This window comes from Diorhabda carinulata, chromosome 8 (genome assembly GCF_026250575.1).
Source record: "Diorhabda carinulata isolate Delta chromosome 8, icDioCari1.1, whole genome shotgun sequence".
Taxonomy (NCBI): domain Eukaryota; kingdom Metazoa; phylum Arthropoda; class Insecta; order Coleoptera; family Chrysomelidae; genus Diorhabda; species Diorhabda carinulata.
In genome coordinates, this window is record NC_079467.1 from 4,924,825 (window position 1) to 4,944,787 (window position 19,963).

The following is a 19,963-nucleotide window of genomic DNA, read 5'->3' on the forward strand; positions in this document are numbered from 1 at the left end:
TGTGAAGCGATGCTCGCTGAGAAGCGGTACCGCACGCGTCGGTGGAGAAGAGGGTGGGTTTTTAGCTGGTAGGCGTCCGAGCGGACGAATCCAACACACCTGGGACACCTTCCCAGGCGTCTTTTGAAGATTTTCCCACCCACACCAAAAAAAAAAAGGTTAGGTTAGGCTAGGAGACTATGGCTATAATCGCATTGATGAGAAAGTATTAAATTTATTCACGATAATAAACATTTCAAGCTAAATACAGAGATTGAAGATATCGTCTTTATACCTGCAAATGTGCGCTCGATGCACCCTCCTATATAATCTGGGCGCTCAAAACACCATGCGCTCGAACCAACGTCAGCTTGGTGCTTACATTCAGATTAATTGTTCCACTATAACTTTGTGGCATATTCTACAAAGTTTGCGGTTTTTATTTATAAGCATAGACAAAAAGCAAGTTATAACGGAGTCAAAGTGCTCGCAATAACTTGGAATAGAATATTTCGAAAAAATAAATACAGCTTGATGAAAACTGAACGATGATCTACCTAGATGAGACAGTAAAGGATGGGTTGATAGTTAAAAAAAATGTTACACAAAAGCTCCGTTCAATAAGGGCAAAACAATACATACTCTACATGATGGGTCAGAAAAAAGATAGATATTAGAACTGTTTGTAGCAGCCAAGAATATTTCCGTTTCCAGAGTGGATCATCAAAGATTGGTTTCAAAATAAATTAATGCTGAATGTACTGAAGAATACCTTTATTGTTTTGGATAATGGAACCTAACATAGTCGCTGAAGGAATATGATACTATGTTTAAGTGATAGAAAAAGTGGAATAGAATTTTTCAAATAAATACGTTTGTGACAAAATTGGAAAGGAAGCAGGTTATAAATTAATATTTTTGATTCTACTGAATTGATTTGGCATAAATTGGGTCTAACATTTAACAATAAAACACCTACTTTGAACGGTTGGTGTGAAAAATAGATAAATAGAATGATATGCCCTGTGATAAAAAAATACGTTACAACTGATGCGAAAATATTTACAAAGATGGGGTTTTTCGCAGAAGATTGCCACGTTTTCTTGAAAACTTACTTAATGAAACAACAATGGGAGGTATTTGAACAAGATAATATATGTTACAAAAATTATTACAGGTGAGTAAAACTGAATAGACTGAAATTTTAGAACATACTGAACAAGCATTTTTTAAACAGAAATATATGCAAACGAATAATATGTTCAGTACAATTTGAAAACGTATGATCGCAAATAGAAGATTATCATCTTGTCCAATAGCCATTCAGCAATCAGAGCTACGAGTTCAAATGCCATAAGATTCAAGCTGTTTTGAAAATTATTGAACATGTGAGATTAGTTAGGGAAATGGAGTTACTCTCCAATGGATTCCAGAACAAAATGAAGTGAACGAGAATGAACCAGCAGACATATGCTCCTTATGTATTGGTAACATCCAGAATGTAGTGAGAACGGCATGATATCGGCAAAGGGAATGGAGAAACCACGTGGACAGAATATCAGATGACAGGTTGGCAATATAGCAAAGGAAGAAAAACCGATTACATCCCGACCACCAGGACAACCACATACAAGATGGTATGAAAGCTGGCCTTCATCATCCCAGCTGCAGCTAAGCAACCATTGATGCAAAAACTAATTCCTAACGTACGATTAAGAAGAGGAAGAAGAAGTATTGGAAAATGAAAACTTTGTAGGACCCGATCGCTTCTATTGAATTAGCTAAAGATCAACACTACAAAAGAAAAAAGATTGGATGAAAATAATTTACTGGTGGAAAAACTTCTGATAATCTAACAAAATCTATGAATGTATCAATCTCGATAAGAATAATTCCCGGATATTAGAGGTGTCTTTTCGAGGAATTGCTGTCACAACGGACCTCTAAAGACGTTAGGATGTGCATATTCTGCTACGAAGAGAACGTAATGTCTATCATACTTTCTCCAAGTCTGAGAGACTACGGAGCTCCAGAGCATTCCACTTGATGGTGTATGAAATAGAAAATCTTGGGGTGGATCGTTATAACGATTTTTCCGAAAATAGAAAAAATTAAGTATCGAGCTGTCAATAAATATTTGTTATTGAAAGTCACTACGCCTACGCAAATGAAGTAGGAGTAAAACGCTGCGTACAGAGACTTTTCACCGTCATTTATTACCGTAAAATGTTGGGTAGCTGCATTTAAAAGTGACGGTGTCAGCTTAATCCTAAAAACATCGATTTCTATGAAACGATGGTTAAGGCAGAGGCAAACTTCATTGACGAAATGGCCAAAAAACAGAATAAAACCATTTTGCGATCACAGACCTACCATTGTGAACTCTGGTTTGAGTTAGGTTAGGTTAGGTTAGGTTGATCTGGGTAAATGTGGAACATTATGTTGGATCAGAGAATAAAACACTTAAATTTTCTGACGTTAAAGATAGTTTTCATGAAACTAAGGTTGAAACCACAAAGATCTCTGTGCAGAATGCAGTGAAGAGGAAAAGACAAAAGAGCACCTGATGTGTCACTGACTACAATGCATGGGAAGGGGAACATTGGAATGTCTGGAAGACGCAGCGGAGCTGGGTGTTAAGAACCTAAATCTTTTGCTATCTTCTCATTGCAAACTGGAAAAGCTTGGGAATGGGGCAAGGACCTGGCAACGGAAGAGATAGGGAAGGGGAGTGAAATGGTGCCGACTGAAAAGTCAGCAATGGCATCACAATGGGCCTAAGGTCTCCGAGTGGATCTCGGCTGAAAAGTGGAGATCACCCTGTTAACCTAACCTAACAAGATGAGCCCCTTATTATAAATGTTGACGACCGTGGGAGCTGCCATCTGATGGATAATAAGGAAATATGTTTATAGAAGTAATAAATTGAGATTTTTTTAATGGTTAAATATACTTATTTCTAAATTTTTAAGTGATTTTGTTCGATATTTTAGCTGTTCACTTGGTATCGATTCCAAAATTCACGTTTAAATTGTATATTGTTGTAATAATAAATGTGCATAATTATTTATATTATTAATCAGCTGTATGAAACCGCGAATTATTTCTTAAATGCGGTCCTGTTACATGCTCGGCTTTATCGTTTTCAACTCTGATCAGGTGCACTATGCGTGAATATATTTTGATTCACTATTTTTTTTAAATTAGTGTTAAAAGTATTTATACGCACGCTTTGTTATAGAATCAAAGTGTTAATTATGTCAGTTTGAATTGAAAAAATCACTTTTTACGTCAATTATATAAGAAACATTATAATCGAACAAAACAAAAAAAAAATTCAAAACCAGGGCGTAAGCTTATTCCGCTGCTTATAAATGCAATTTCGTATATCCTTAACAAACATTTTTTTTTTCATTTGTTTACTAATAAACATTTATACGTATTTTCAAAAACAAATTAAAATTTAACTTTTAATTCTAAAGTTTCATCCTATTGTTAGCTAAGTACGCCATTTCGAAACTTCCATAAATTATTGTTGGTTTGAAGTAATACAAAATTCATGAATCAACTTTTGTTGTCTTCACCTGTTTGTTGTCAGCGATATAACTCAATTAATCAGTGAAGTAAGATAATGGAGACCATTATCATTTCTATTAAGTTAGGGACCATTAACAGTTTATCGTAGAGGCGGATGACGATTTTATAGCATTATGCAGCGGAGAATTTTAGGTAAATTGAGAATTTCCAATTTACATTCATAAGCATGCGTATAAAATGATGAAAAGATCAACCTGGAGGAATGGATATAATTTCAGGTTCATTATGTTGGTTGGTATTGTTCGGATATGTGATAAGTATCAATTTTATACTTTTATTCTCCTGTTTTCACATCAAAAGAGCTGAATATTCGGTTCAGAATACGTTATACAAGAAATCAGTGATAGCAACCGGAAAAACCTTTTGATCTGCTCTGCAGAAATACATTTTTGAATTCATTCCTTTCAAAAAAATAGTTTTTATTGAAACTCCAGCTCTGAGCTTTTTTGTAGTATCCTGATGAGATAAAGGTTAATTAAAACTTGTAATCATTTTCTTGGATTAATTCACAAAACTGTCTCACTAAATCATCCTCTAAATAAAACTTGAAGAATTTAATTGGGTATAAAAACACTGATAGATATAAAAGAGTCCAACAGAGAAGCTTGTGTATGCTTTTAATATACAGACCAGGATATTTTTAATACTTAATTTCAGTTTTTTTGGACAATCTGTATATGTATCAACAATATATATTTCTGGTTTCTTATCGTGAGCAAAAAAATAACACAATTTCTTACAAATTTTTTTGGAAGCAAAAATGCTCCAGTAAATCATTTCTGTCTTGGAGAATGCATTGAGATCGAGAACTTTCTAAGCAAATTGTGTTATTGTATAGTGAAAATTTGAATTATTTTGTTAATAATGGATGTGCCTCAACGTTTAACAAGACATGTGACGAATGAAGAAGCCGCTAGAATCATCGCGCTCATACAAGATGGCCGCAGTCAAAGATACGTCGCCGGGGTAATTAGAATTAGACCTAACCAGGACCATATCCAGAGTTGTTATTCGCTACCAAGAAACAGGGTAGCTAACCAGAAGACCCGGACAAGGCCCCGGAAGGGTAGTAGATGATCGATATTTGAGGTTAACGGCGTTAAGAATTAGACATACCACAGCTCGAAGGCTGCAAACAAATTTGTTGGCTGCTCGTAATGTCCAAATAAGCCTACAAACAGTTCGAAATAGGCTAAAAGAAGCAGGTATGCGAGCCAGAGTGCCGGCTAGAGGTCCACGTTTTACCAGAGAACATCGAGTAGAAAGATTGGAATTTGCTCGAGAGCACGCAAATTGGAATATTCAAGATTGGTCCAATATTTTAATGACGGACGAATCAAGATTTTGTCTGTATTCATAAGATAGGCGTGTACCAGTATATAGGCGACGTGGTAAACGGCACGATCAGGTTAATTTTTGTCAAACTTAAAGCTTTGGTGGTGGCTCTATCATGGTTTGGGGAGGAATTTCTTTCGAGGGTTGCACGGAGTAAGTACCAGTGAATAATGGAAGACTTAATGCTGACAGGTACATAACCAATATCCTAGAACCCCATGTAGTGCCCCTATATGCCTCATATCGGTGATAAATCTGTGCTAATGCACGATAATGCTCGTCCACACGCTGCTAGAGTGGTTCGGCAGTACTTAGAAGAGGTCGAGATACCCACCCTGAATTGGCCTGCACGTAGCTCGGACCTTAACCCAATAGAGCATGTCTGAGACCATCTAGGACCATCTGTAGATTAAACTGATATAAAATAAATGTTGCAAAAGGCGTATTTATTGGTGTTTTAATTCGTAAAAAGAATAAAATTCGAAAAACAGGCAACATATTTGAAATATTTAAAAAATAATGAGTGATGCGATAATTTTCGTGGTGTGTTTATTAAGAAGCAAAAGCATGTGCATAATATGGAATTTTGAGTAAAGGAATAGAAGTATATTATTTAGTATTATGAGCGAGCGAAGGTAAGATTTATGAAAATAGGTAGATTAGATTACATTATACAATGCATGTGTTTTCGAAATTTGAAAACAAGTTTTGTGAAACTGGACATGTGAAAAATATTGAAAAGCCAGGTAGAAATACTCAATTCGATTCAATTCAATTTACTGATGAGAACAGTTAGATGTACTCCTAGAGATTGAAGAGAATCCGCATAAGACAACTCGAGAACTTGTTGCCGACAATGATGTAAGTAAAACATCTATTTTGAGAGTTTTTCATTGAGACAAATACCACCCTTACAGAGTTCAGTTGGTTCAGGAGTTTTTCATTTAAACGGAACGTTTAACAAACAGAACTGTAGATCTTGGAGCAGAGAAAAACCTCATTGGATATGTGAAGCTCACCCTCAATGCTCTAAAGGAGTGAACATTTGGGCTGGCAACATCAACAATAAAATTATTGGCCCTTATTTTTAGAAGGCGCAGCTATTAGTGAGGTAAATCTAGATTTTTTGATTAACTCCTCAGTGCCTACATTACGAGTACGAAAACTTTTTCCTGTTGTTAATCATCCAAATTGGAAGGTGGCGTGAAACGATCGAATGGCTGGCTAGGTCCCCCGATTTGACTCCTCTTACTACTTATGGAGTTATTTTGAATCTAATGTATATTTTATTAGATCAGACAATATTGCTGATTTTAAATCTAGGATAACGGAAGAAAACAATAAAATAACCCATTTATTCCATACACATGGACCGCATTGTATAAGCTATGGCGTAAAGTCGTGAATCTACATCGCTAACACTATGAACTAATCATCTATTGTTTACCACGAACACTTAGCGGTGAGACAGCTTCGACTTTGTAAAGTGAACTACTTTTCTGAGAGCTTACATCTTCTGGCTTTAAAAAGCTTGAATGTAAGAAGCGTAGTCTTGGTTAATAGATTGAATCGCACTTACAAAGGACGTGTTCGGCATACCAGTAACTATACTTAGCTCGTGTTTATTCAATAAAAGGACCTTCTTAGACCTGTTGGTAAAATAGGAAATCAGATTGTTCTAGACCTGGGGGTCTTATTCCATACTTCTGATTTTTCATCATTTTCCCACCTCTTTATGACCATGACTTGATCACTCACATAAGAGTAACTTTATTGTTTGCTCCCATTGAATTCGAAGATTTGATGACGTTCCGTGTTTGCTTTGACTCAATTTTATAAGATTCAAGTGTTTGCAGGGTTGCTTTGTTCATTGGGATAGCGAGCTTGGTTTCTGGGTCATATATTCCTATCTCTACATTTCTTTTTTCGAGCCATCAGTGTAAAATACTAATAAAGCTTGTGGGAACGCAATCCATTGCTGTCGATTTGTTATTAAACTTCATAGTTTTTGGTAAAGCATAATCTAGAAGACATGGTGTCCTTTACCATATCTATGGGCAGCTCACATTCCTTTAGAATCCTAGATGGATATCTATATTCTGTTCCTTATATGCTGTCATTGCCCACATTATTGCTTCACTTTCTTCGAAGGTGTTTACAGGGAGCTGCACCTGTTATCACAAGTCAGGCCGCCCATTGCATCTTATCTAGTGATATTTCCTCAATTTTGAATTTTGCTTTTGGTCACCATATGAAAGCTGCATCGTTTATGATAGGTCATACAATGGATTTGTACATCTAGTTCATAATTTTGAGCTTTAATCTCCATGTTCCTGCGACCATTCTGCAGCACTATAATAGATAGTTACAAGATTGGGAGATGGATGAAAGTTGAAGATGCCTATTAATAGGTTCTGTTCCCAGGTAACCTAACCTGACAAGGTAGAATTGTTATTCTTTATGACTTAGTAACATTTTTTCTAAAATTTCAGTCGATTGAAAGGAAAAAAGACTGTCTATGTATTAGTTTGAAATATGAGGTTTAGGGCATGAGTCATGGTAACTATTTTTTGTCTGTGTGTGAGCAGATTAGAAATGTATATCTTTCATGTGTAAGATTTGCAGGAATAGAGGGTATGGATATAAAAGATCGTTCTGAGATAGCTTATAGTAGCGCTACTAGGGCTGTAAAATTAGTCAGGGGGTGAGCGTCCTGTGAGATGAAAGCAGCTTTCGAGCTATCGAGAAGATAGAGAAACGCGGTGATAGGAAATTTTTCCCAAGGATGTTCACTAATTCATCGTGATATTATATTGGATTTCCCTGTGAAGAACGACTATTTTTATGTGCTCAACGTGGTTTTATTCCACCTCGTACGATTTACCACCTGATTTTCTTCTGCGCAGATTTCTGAATTACATGTCAACGCCCATTTTAATTTTTAATCTTTTTAGAGTACGTTACTATGAAACCCTTAATCGATTTTTCCAAAGCCGGTCCTGGAATTTCTAAGCCAACTCTTAACGAATACTTGATAGCAGTATACTTCACCATTAAGAAATTTAAGGAATCAAATTAGCTGTATAAACACTATAGCCAATTGAACTTTATGGTCAATTTTACAAATTAATAAAGAAGAGTTGATACTTTTTAGTAGCCTCCCTACATATGGTAAGAGTAGTAAGTTCCTAATGACTCACCCTGTATTTGTTTGTGCTCTGTTCATATATCAAAATGAAAAAAAATGCCATGAGCTATGAACCAACCCTCAGACAATTTCCATTACTACTAAATGTTTGTCGTACACTATTACAAAACGGTTTTTACTTAAAAAATAACCCTTACATAAATAAAATGAAGATACAGGATGTATATTCTCCAAAGACGGATAATTTTGTTGTTCCAGAGCTTCTTCTCTAAAATTACACCGACTCAGCTATCTTTATTAACGCCCATTTGTATAATTCCAGAATTCTCTCGATAAAAATGCTCGTCTTTAGTTAAAAATAAAAGTTAACCCCTAAAAATGATCCGTACAACGTATTATCTTGATTTTCTTTTGAAATATTCTCTCATTATTTTTTCATTTTTCATGTCATCGTTACCCTTTTCTTCCCCATATACCATCGCAGTAAAATTGGGTAAATGGAGCGTCATTATCATCACCTGAAATGTTTTAAATTCCTCCAGTTTTTGAAAGTGCTTCATATGCGAATAGAAAACCATCAGCGTCGTTCAATACTTTTTCATAATTTAAGGGAAATGTGGGTGAGGTTTATAAATTAAATTTGATGTCATTGTTGTAAATTTGACACACATTTTACTGAGCACATCATCGAATGTTATTATTAAGAATAACGTGATGGTGAATTTTCCCGCTTACACAGATTTAACAAAACGTTATTAATCGAAATAAAACTTTTCTCAACTAATCCTCCATTTTAGTCCATTTGATTACGAAAGTATATATTTTTTTTACAAAATAGTTGTCATAATGCGCATTACCTACTAAACACTAAATTTGAAATAGCTTTGTCTCCCACAAATTCTTCAAAATTTCTAAAGCTCAAGCTAAAGTCGCTGGCAAAAGAGCTGAAGACAAAATTTCATTTTTAATAGAAAGTTAATGGTATAAGCTTCATAATGATATAAAATTTTGTTTCTTGTTCTCACAGTCCAATAACATGTTGTAATCGGTAACCACCCTGTTCTAATAATGCTAATTGGGAGTAAGTAATCCTTATAAAACGTTATCATTCTCACCCACTATTATCAATTAGCCATCAAACATCAGTAACATAACAAGAATTGTACCTGAAAATAGACACAAGTGATAAAGCTTCTCAAGGGGTAACCCTCGTACGACAAAGCCAGAGTCAGTTAGCTGTTTCCAGAGTTTACCATCGGCATCAAGAGACTAGTGACTTCCATCTAAGATGAGGTTCCGGACAAACATGAGAGCATCCGACAGAGAAGACCAATAGATTCATTGTCAGCACATCTCTTAGTGCCCTCATTGGTGTTTGAGTCAAACAAAAGCCTACAGCAACGCGAGTGGTTGGACAGTCGGAAGAAGACTCAAGGTAGCTGACCTTTATCCAAAGATGCCAGCTACTGGCCTTAAATTTAGCCCAACCCAGACCAAAGAGCCATATATTATTTGACACAGAACATGTTAATTGGACTGACGAACATGGGACTCTTCTCACAGTGAGCCTGCATGGTAACGATAAGAGAGGACGAGTTTACAGAAAACGTGAAAAAAGAATCACGCAGTGTTGCATAAAAGAAAACTTGACTCTTGGAGGAGGTTCCTAGATGGTCTGGGCAAGCATTTAATTGAAGAAAAAGCTGAGTTTGTTTTTATTCACACTGTGGTAGAGCAGGGGAATTAACGGCTAACCTATACATAGACAAAATTATAGGCAATTAAGTCGTTCTTTACATATCGAAGAAATTACCACTACGGATTAGCCAGCTCGCACTAAATTACGATTGAGCATTAAGGGATGAACTTAAGAGAAAAGTTCCGGCTAGAAATCCTGTACAAACCACGAAATCGAACCTCAAAACGGAGTTTACTGAAGAAACTTATTGGATCCATGAAAAAGTGATTGGAAGGTGTTATTAGGGCCAGAGGAGGAACACTAGATATTGATATATTGATAGGTTAGTTATTATTTTGACACTTGTATTCACTCTACTGTTAATTATAACCCTTTTTCTTTGTTTAAGATTCCTTTTCGTTTAATATTTTTTTCTCACCGAAAAAAATAAACATAGACCATTCATTACGAAGCTGAGGCTAATGGCTAAGATCAGGAAAAAAAAGGTAAGTAATAGATTTTTTGCTAGCGAGTTTTGACCCCGAATTTGCGACTTAAGTCGATTTTTTTGCTCACAAGTGTACCTCATAAACTTATTAGAAATTTTTTTTATGATCATCAATCTCTACCACCAGAGAATTCGTTCCAAAATATATTATTTATGAAATTCAATTTTTGTGCCGTCTATGCACACATCCGAGAGATACTGAAAAATCGATAGTAAAATTATTTGATATCCATCAACAAATTTATGAAGCGTGAAATGTCTTTCTTGCCAAATGATTTTCTGATGTTCAACTCAATTAATTGGCAAATGTAGAACATCGCTTCGGGACAATTTGTCATGATTTAATACCTTCCACTAAGCGTGAATGAATAAAAGATAATTGGAAAACAATATTCCATCAATTGATACATTTGGAACGTTTCCATCCTTTTAGCCTAAAGGAATTTGGTAATTGTAAACACATATATAGAGCACAAGTACAAAATAAAAGCAGTTTGCTGTAGCTGCTCTTCTTGCTTGTCGCCTAAAAAAATAGGGAAAGAGGAAAATGATTTTCAAGAGACATAAAATCTCCAATTTTGTATCTACTCCTTGTCTTAGTTACCAAAATATATATGAACAACTCTTTAAAATCGTGTTTGAGTGAACAGCAGTATCAAAATTAATTTGCTCGATTTGGAAAAGTTGATAAAAAATCAAACTAGACCGACATATAATCTCGCGGCATCGCTACGGAACTAAACGTTGACCATAAAACAATATTACGTAAGAATGCATATAAAAAAACTCATGAACATCGAATATTTGTAAGAAATGCTTATTGGTGGTGAAATATGAATCACGTACGTTAATAATTGAATCTGATAAAAGCCCGAAAAAGTTTCATAAGATTTGCAAAATCCATATGGACGCAAAGGGCGATGAAGAAAGGCGTTTACCTTCCATCACGACAACACTCGACATATCGTCATTACCGTAAAATGTGGTGAACATGAACAGTGGTGTGAATGGGAAGAAAACTTCAATATTAATGTGTAATGACGAGGATGTATTGATATCTAATTCTTATCAGAAGTGTCAGTATAATGTTTGACGTCAGAAAAATTGCTGCAAAATGGATCCCCAAATGTTTGGATGTTGACCAAAAGCGTGCAAGGGTAGAAGCATCGCGTTCGATGTGTGCTCGATTTGAAAACGATGTAGACTTCTTTAACCGAATTGTTACTATGGAATAGACTCGAGTACATTTCTACGACTCAGAAACAAAGCAACAATCGATGGAATAGCGACACTCTGGTTCCCCAAGACCCAAGAAGTTTCGTGTCCAAAAATCTGCTGGAAAAGTTCTTGCTTCAGTTTTTTGAGTAATCATGATTTATTTTTTGGATAAGGGTAGAACAATAGCTGGAGATTACTATTCGACATTACTGACCACTCTACGGGAAAAAGTTGAAGAGAAGAGACGCGAAAAGCTATACAAAGGTGTTTTGTTTTTGCAAGACAATGCCTCTGCACACAAATCTCATGTTGCCATGCAAAAAATTCTTATTCACCAGATTTGGCTCCGTCCGACTATCATCTTTTTCTTTAACTGAAAAAAAGTTTGGAAGGTCGTAAATTTTCTTCCAACGAGGAGGTAATAAAAGCTGCGGAGGTCTGGTTTGCAGAGCAAGAAGAAACATTTTTTTTGAAAGGTCTAGAGACGTTGCAGGTTCGTTGTAATGAACGTATCCAATTAAGAGAATATAAGTAAGAGTAATAAAATATTTTGACATTGAAATTTTGTTTAGTTCTCTAGTTTGCAAAGAATTTTTCAATATATTCATTAATTTTAGTGTTATAGGTTGGCTATAGCATAAATAAGAAAATTATTTGGTTTTGTTAGGTTGGTAGTACTTTTGTCCGATTGGTTACACCATTGAGAATTCGTAACAGTTTTCACACGATTTTTTAATGTTCACAAACTTAACCGGTAAGTGTGAAGCTTATTTAGTATACTATGATTGTTATTTAAATTGTCTTTTATGATGAAATATTTTGCTTAATACATTATTACAATAGTTTCCTAGCAACGAATTTTTTGGGTTATGATGACACTCTTTTCTGAAGTGCAGGGTGAGTAGGAACACAGCACAGCCAAGAGAAAGAAAAGAAATCATCTATTAGACATAGGAATCAGATGTATATTCTTTACAAAACAATGATGCTGAGTTGGTGCTATTGCGCACATCTGAAGATGAAACTGAGCTTGTATCAACGTCCGCAAATTATGACATTTCAGTCGAGGACTTTTTACTCATTAAATTGTTTGGAAAATCTCAAGAAAATGTTCGTCTTTATGTTTGTTAAGCTGTAGAACCTAATAATGTGAGATACACTGGTTTGTGTTACAAAAAGATCGAGGTTTGTTCCAACTCAATAGGATACTTTTAGTTGGAAGAGCGAATTGGAGCATGTGAATCTGACAGATTCTTGGGCTCTGTACATGTATCAGAGAATTAAGTGCTTATACCATTCACTGACTCTTTTTACCCTTACAAGAAAGGTATGATGTTTTTGATTTCTTTTAGAAAATGAGTGACCCAATCTATACTTGTAACAGGTCTACTCAAACCCCTCTAACTTAATGTATTTTAAACCGTTTCTATTCCCACACACTCACACACACACACACATGTTTCAAATAACAACACAATAACATTTCAATGTCGTTCCTATTCACCCCTACTGTAGGGTAAATGGGAACAGCTTTCATTTTTTAGAAATCAAACAACCAGTGGATATATAATAGAATTAATTTTGATACAAAATAAACGTGCTATTTTACGGTAACTCTTAGAATATTGCATCACATATGTGGTCCTGGCCAATATTATTCCAGCTCTTGCAAAATTCTCTTATTGGTATAAATTTGACTCCAAAAGAGATTTAGTAGAATCACTTGGTTTAGTTTTTCGTCCAGAAACCACAGAAGTTTTGCAATTTGGAATTTGGTTCCATCAGAAAAGTGATAGAAGGTCATAACACATCACATAAGTGGTGTGACCAATTAAGAAAAACACATTTTTTTCCAAAAATCGATTTTATTCATCAATTGAATCTCCGTTAAGAGCAATACAATCATTTCAACGCTTCTCTAACTTCTCGATGCCGCACTTTTGAATTTTGCCTCAAAATAGGCTTCATTCTCAGCAACTTCTTCTTCATTTGAGAATTTTTATGAGATAAGCGAATAGCCAGTAGTCACTGGGGGTCAGATCTGGTCTATACAGTGGATGAGGAGAAAATTCGAAGTGTAATTCGTTCAATTTAATCATCGCATCGTTGCCATCGTGAATCGGTGCATTGTCTTAGTGAAATAGTCGTTTTGTCTTTGACATATAAAACCGTTTTTCTTTGATTTTTGCATTCAAATGATCCAACAACTCTATGTAGCATTCGTTACTCATTTTCTCTCCCTTTTGGAGATAGTCCATGAACAATATTCCATGCACATCCCAAAGTACTGAAGTCATAAACTTCCTAGCTGACTGTTGAGTCTTTGGACCCTTCGGACTTAACATAATATAGTAGAAATGAAGATTTTTGTGTATTCTAGTGAGTACATTTGAATTTATGTTTCAGATGCTCACTTATGAATTCGAAAAATAGACTGAACGTTTTTATTATTTTGTAGAATGAAGATATGAAAAATATCGCTCCTCAAGTGGTTGCCACTTGTACGAGATGGAAAGCTAGCAGCTTAGAGGAACAAGAGGGCGACAGACATTCACTTTTATTTTCAATTTATCGAGTCAGTGGGTAATGTGTAGTCATGGTTTTTCTGAAACCGTATTCAATCACTCTAGAAATAAAAGAGAATTATTTTGGGCTTATCAGATTTTTATTCAGACTCGAACACAATACAACAAAAACTTTTGTAAAATTTAAGCAGAACTCAATAAAACAGATGTTTCGGTACTTTTATAATTTTTTTAAGAAGAAGTCACAACACTGTTCATCAGACAAATCTGAGGAATATCAATGAATGACTAATATGAAACATGTTTTGTGAATTTTCAAACTCTTTGTTCACCTCACGTGAGTCCTTCTAGATGTTTCATTATGATAAAAACTTATAACGTCCTTCCATCGCTATCTGTCGGTTTAATGCCAAAGTTCATATATATATATATATCAAATTGCCTCGGGGTCAGGTTTTTTATCGTGGTGTGCTCTACTTGAACCTGGCAGGGTTAGTGAAGAAAATATAATACTCCAGGTCAATATGGTGCAATATGATGACGAATGCGCTGAAATAAGCTGAACAGATTTCACTTGCCACTGACTTTCGTTACGAAGCTTTTCGTTACAAACTCATCCGTAAGAACGTTATTTTGGAACAGTAGGAAACACTGAAATGGTTGTAACCGACCAGCTGTAGACCATTGCAGTATTCGACATTCAGCTATGAAGAGTAGCAGCGCCCTTTCTAGACTACGTAGTTTTGCAAAAGAATTAATTTGGAGCAGATAACATTCAAATGTTTGTTTAACTAAAATTAATTTGGAAAATCAGTCTAATCAATTCATTCCCACATTGAAATTTACTTCTAAAAGTTGTTTTCTTTAGTTTCTGAAATTAATTTAACGTAGGAGTTTTCTACTTATTTTTCTGACAGTATAATTAAATTGATTTGTATACTTAACAGAAAAACAATTATCAATTCTCTTATCGAATTTTAATGTGCAATAGATGCTGTCAAATTCATATTTCTTCTTCAACGATTTCATTCATTTCGATTTTCGTATTTTTGAGACAATTAATTCATTTTGATCAAACTCTACGTAACGAAGTGTTCCTCTGACATTTTATCATTGTGTTTTCAACCTGAAAATGATACTAATTAATGTGAAAATATAATAATCTAATTACTGTTATGAACGGAGTGCTATGTCGATGTCAACCTGCCTAAAAACAGATATTTATCGAGGAAATACGTTCACTCTGAAATGAATTTCGTTAGATCGGAGTGGAGTGGATACGAAAAGATATTGGAGGTGTATCATTTTATATATTGGAAAATCCTTAAATCCCTCTATTCATATATAATATCTATCTCTCTAAATATCCTTGATTTTGGGTCTAATTCAACGAAAAATGTTTTTTCTTCAAGTAGATACTAATAGATATGTTTGTTTTGCTAGCTCAGACTTCTATTCCATAATTTTTTTTAATACAATAATGAGTTTTTCTTAATAACAAATAAACAGTCCACCAAATTTATCTTATTACAATTATTTAATGACTGGTATAGGAAATATTATAGTTTCTCTCATACCTAAACCTAATAGAGACCCTGGATTATCATCATCATTCCGTCTTTCCGTCCCATCTCGTTCATATCTTGTATCGCAAAAACCTTCGAAAGGTTGATAAACATTCGATTGGAATGTAAAGGACACGGTAAAACAGATAAGTTTTTCAAAAAATCAATAGACACTTTGTTTGTTCGTAGATTTAACTGATCTAAATATTTCAGCAAATAAAATGGAAAAAACTGTAATTAATCAAACGGTAGACATATTTTTATGTGATTATAATACATATACAGTCTATAATGGCTTACTTCAGGGATCTATTCAGAGCCCTATCTTATTTAACATTTATCTGCACAGGTTAGGAGATGTCAATTATAACATTATTTGATACTTCACCCAAGATTCTTATTAGAAATGTTTAAATAACTTGATTTAATAATATAGGATTCATTGTTTCCCAGGATAAGACTCTTTTGGTATGTTTCACTCGACATCAAGTTAAGACTGCTAGAGCTACTAACCTGGCTGATTTTACGATCTAGAATGTTTGATATACCTTACTTCACTGTCATATGTTACAATGCTTTCAAGAATCGAGTTATATATTGGTTGTTTGTTGGCTTGTGACATTGTTTGATCCCATAATATTCCATTCATTGTAGATATAACCTTTCCTTCCTGTATATTTGATTATCGTTTGCTAGCCAAAGCGTGTATGTACTTATGTACTTATGTGACTGGGATGTATTCCCATCCCACGACATTTCCGCTTCCAAATCTTGAGTGCCAATTCTAAGCAGATCTTGAATAACGTTTGCAACAGGCGAATTTAAATTATGATAATAATTTTTATTTGAAAATAGACAAATAAATAATCAATCAGGAATCCATCCCAAGAGAAAAGTGAAATTTCATGAATTTATAGAATCTTCCTATGATCATTCAAAAATCCTGAATTTATTATTGGTTCATCCTGGGATTCTAGTTGGAACGAACATTTAAACCTTTTTCTAAATCTCTTTTCTCGTTCTAAAAATCTCTTTAGACATTTTTTATATTGGAAATTGTTGTGGTGAGTTACTTTTATAAAACCTCTATTCTTGTTCTCAATGACAAACAGTTGGTTCATTAAAAAGTTTCGCATTACTCCTTTTTTAATTGAAAAGATTCAGAGTGACAGTATCACCAAATTGAGTTAAATATTTCACTACTTAATGTAGTTACGAGAAAATGACTTATACATAAATTGGAAGACATGAATTTGTCGTTAAAAAATTGATAAGAATGTTAAAAGTTGAAGCATAGAAATTTCGACGAAATGAAATAATCGTTGTATCTACAAAGGAATATTCATAGAGAATACATTATTTGCATTCCAACCGTTTAACACAGCTTTCTAGGATCCTCTTATTTCATCAACTTCATTAGTCGTCTGTTGGAATTTTGTGAAGTTATGACTAATCAGAATAATTCAAATGCAAATGAAATACAAACTAAAAGCTTCACTGTCTAGTCGGTTGTCAACGCAAATAAAATAATTGGATTTAGAGATGATAAGATTCCCAATGTTTTCCGAGAATATCATTCTGGGACATTAAGTATGAATTGAAATTTTATTACACCTTCTCATTTGTGGGAAATATGTAGTGAAATCTCTAATCATATATTAAATTTGGTCAATTAGCATTACAATTATTGATATACGAGTGTTGCTACTTAAGTTTTGAAATAGACAAATAGAAACAAATATTTATAATTGGATATGGCTTGATTGTTTTTCAAAATATTCTCAATTAAGATCAATATACTTTCGCAACTGTTTAAATCAATTCTGAAAGCATTTTTTCATTCCGATTGAAGTATCTCCAGAATATGTCATTTGAACGCATCAACCGCTTCTTCAGGTGTAGAAAAACGTTAATCTCCGATCCGCGAGTATAAGAAGAAATTATTGGGTGCCAAACAAGGACTGTAAGGTGGATGATTCATCAATACGACGTTTTTGTTTTTAACTGATGTGTGAGAGCTCGAATTCTTGTGGTGGAGAATAATTCGTCATCTGCGATTCTATGTTGCTCTAATGGAACGCAGGCGACATGTCCAGTCATCGGCGATCATTTGCTTCGAAGTGCTTCATACGTAAACAACTTTTGTTGGATTTGGCTCGTCTTGGAAGACCCATATAGTAGATTGCTGTTTAGTTTCGAGTTAATATGGATAAATCCATAATTTCTTGTCTGTTATGATCTTATAGACGTCTTTTGACGCACCGCGATTGAATTTTTTTCAGTATTTTTTCGCACTAATCGGCATGCGAACAAATCTTCTGGGGCTTAAGTATGCCTTAATCTCACGGTATGTGACATGACGATTTTGGAATATCAGCTCACGCACAGCATCAGTGTATTCTGTTACAACTCCCAATTTTCAACGAAATTCATCCTGTAGCAAAGTGCGACCACGATTGAATTCGGTGAAACCAGTGAAAAGCGGTGGCTCATCACCAAAAGTAGAAGCTAAAAGAAGTTAATCGACATACTGCTGTTGGTTTACTCCAAACCGAAAGTCACTTTTTGAACAAGTTGAATGCTTCAAGTATCTGTAAACAACTCAAATAGCACTCGTATGGTAACATGTCAAAATGTCAAACTTTATGATGGAAATGTGAGGTTTGACATATTCACATCAGTGCTGCCGTACCTCAAAATTTATGTAGCAACCCTCATAACTACGAAATATTATAAATTGTTATTTACATTATATGAAGCATATTAATGAAAGTTAAATTGAATAATATAACAATCAGGTGTCTAGACGTTAACTGTAGATTCATATTTTATCCATTATTCAGGTATATTCAAAAAAGCTAAATCTTGGTTTAATTGGACCAAAAAGATGACTTTTGGGTAGCAAATTAAGGCATCCTCTGGTAAATTTTCAACTTAAAGCAATAATAAGTGATAAGAGGTGACAGTAAGTTGAGCGAGTATGATCAGTACTCAATCATCTTTATAATTATTTCATATCTGAAGAGTCCGTGCATGTTGAGCGGTTCTATGTCGCATAGAATAGTGTGAGGTTATTTTTTTGTCAATGTTCTTGCCATAAGTTTTTGACAAAGTCGGATTTGATCTTTAAAAATTTGAATGTTCTTTTATGAACGTTTAGATAAGGTTTCTCCATTTAGTATCCAAAGGATATTTAACATCGAACTTTCCCTGTCAGGATCAAACAAAGGAATTTGAATGCCAACTTTTGGGGCAAGAAGAACCAAACTGTGATAAGTTTGACTTCATTTGGTGACACCTACTACTCCGATGAATTTAAAAATCATAAGCTAACTGAAACAGGAATATAATAATACAAAGTGTCCATACTCACTGCGATCCAAACTGCCGCACAAGATAATACCCACATTGGTTTGCACATCTGCAGTAAAATTGCAGCGACACTGATCATTGCAAAACATGATCACCGAATCAAAGATGATTCTAGGATACTACAAATTTTTCTATGAGTAAGCTATCGGAAGGGCGATAGAGCTGTTCTGGTTCCCTGGATAAAGGAAACTAATCACAGGGTAAGTGGGAGGCGGTGATCACAGATACGATACAGGCAGGGCCACTGAGTCAAAGTTCTGGTTCGGTGGAATATATGAGAAGCCTACGATACACAGCCTGTCAAAGTTTTAGTAACGCACGGAGGAAAATTCTAAGATTTAACGTAGAGGAAGAGCTTTACTTACAAGTCAGTAGCGCCCAATTCCAGATATATTCCAGGAGCTAGGGTGATGGCAACTAAAGGGATTGCAACTGAATTACTGAGGAAATTGCCAAATTCTCTATAATAATAAATACAGAAATTTGAGAAATGAGTTGTTCATATATACTCTGTATATCTAACGGGTGATTAGTGGATATGTTCTTGATAGGGTGTATCCGAAAATATGCTTGAAGTTGTGACCTGGAGAATAGCATGAAGTTCATGAGGGTGAGAACTGCCGGAAGTATACAGTACTCGAAACAATTCCTGTAACTAATTTGTAGGAGTCAGTGAAAAGAATTGATTGAATTCGATATTTATGAAACTGAAAAAAATTATCAATGTCGTTTTGTTTTTGTATTTATATAAATATGAATTGGAGTGGGGAAGAATGTTGATCCAGGGAGCAATGTGCAATATGGTTACCAGCTTGACAAATGAGTGAGAGAAGTTATTGAACAATCAGACATCAAAATGTAGTTAATGCGTGATCTGAATAAATGGATTTAAGAAATTTGTGGCTCTCTAGAAAATGAGGAGGCATTTTCGAATCCAGAGAAGAAGTTAGTTTGCTTCTTGGTAAAGGCATTTTGTGGGTTTTGAGTGAAAAGCTCCTAATCATATAAAGATTCTGTAAACTCATTGCAAATTACATT

General features: G+C 34.7%; 1 protein-coding gene across 2 annotated transcripts in view; it reads right to left on the reverse strand.

Annotated features, from left to right (window-relative positions):
• Positions 1-19,963, reverse strand: part of LOC130897628 (neo-calmodulin-like) — a 265,862-nt gene that overhangs the window by 164,497 nt on the left and 81,402 nt on the right. The window lies entirely within an intron of this gene.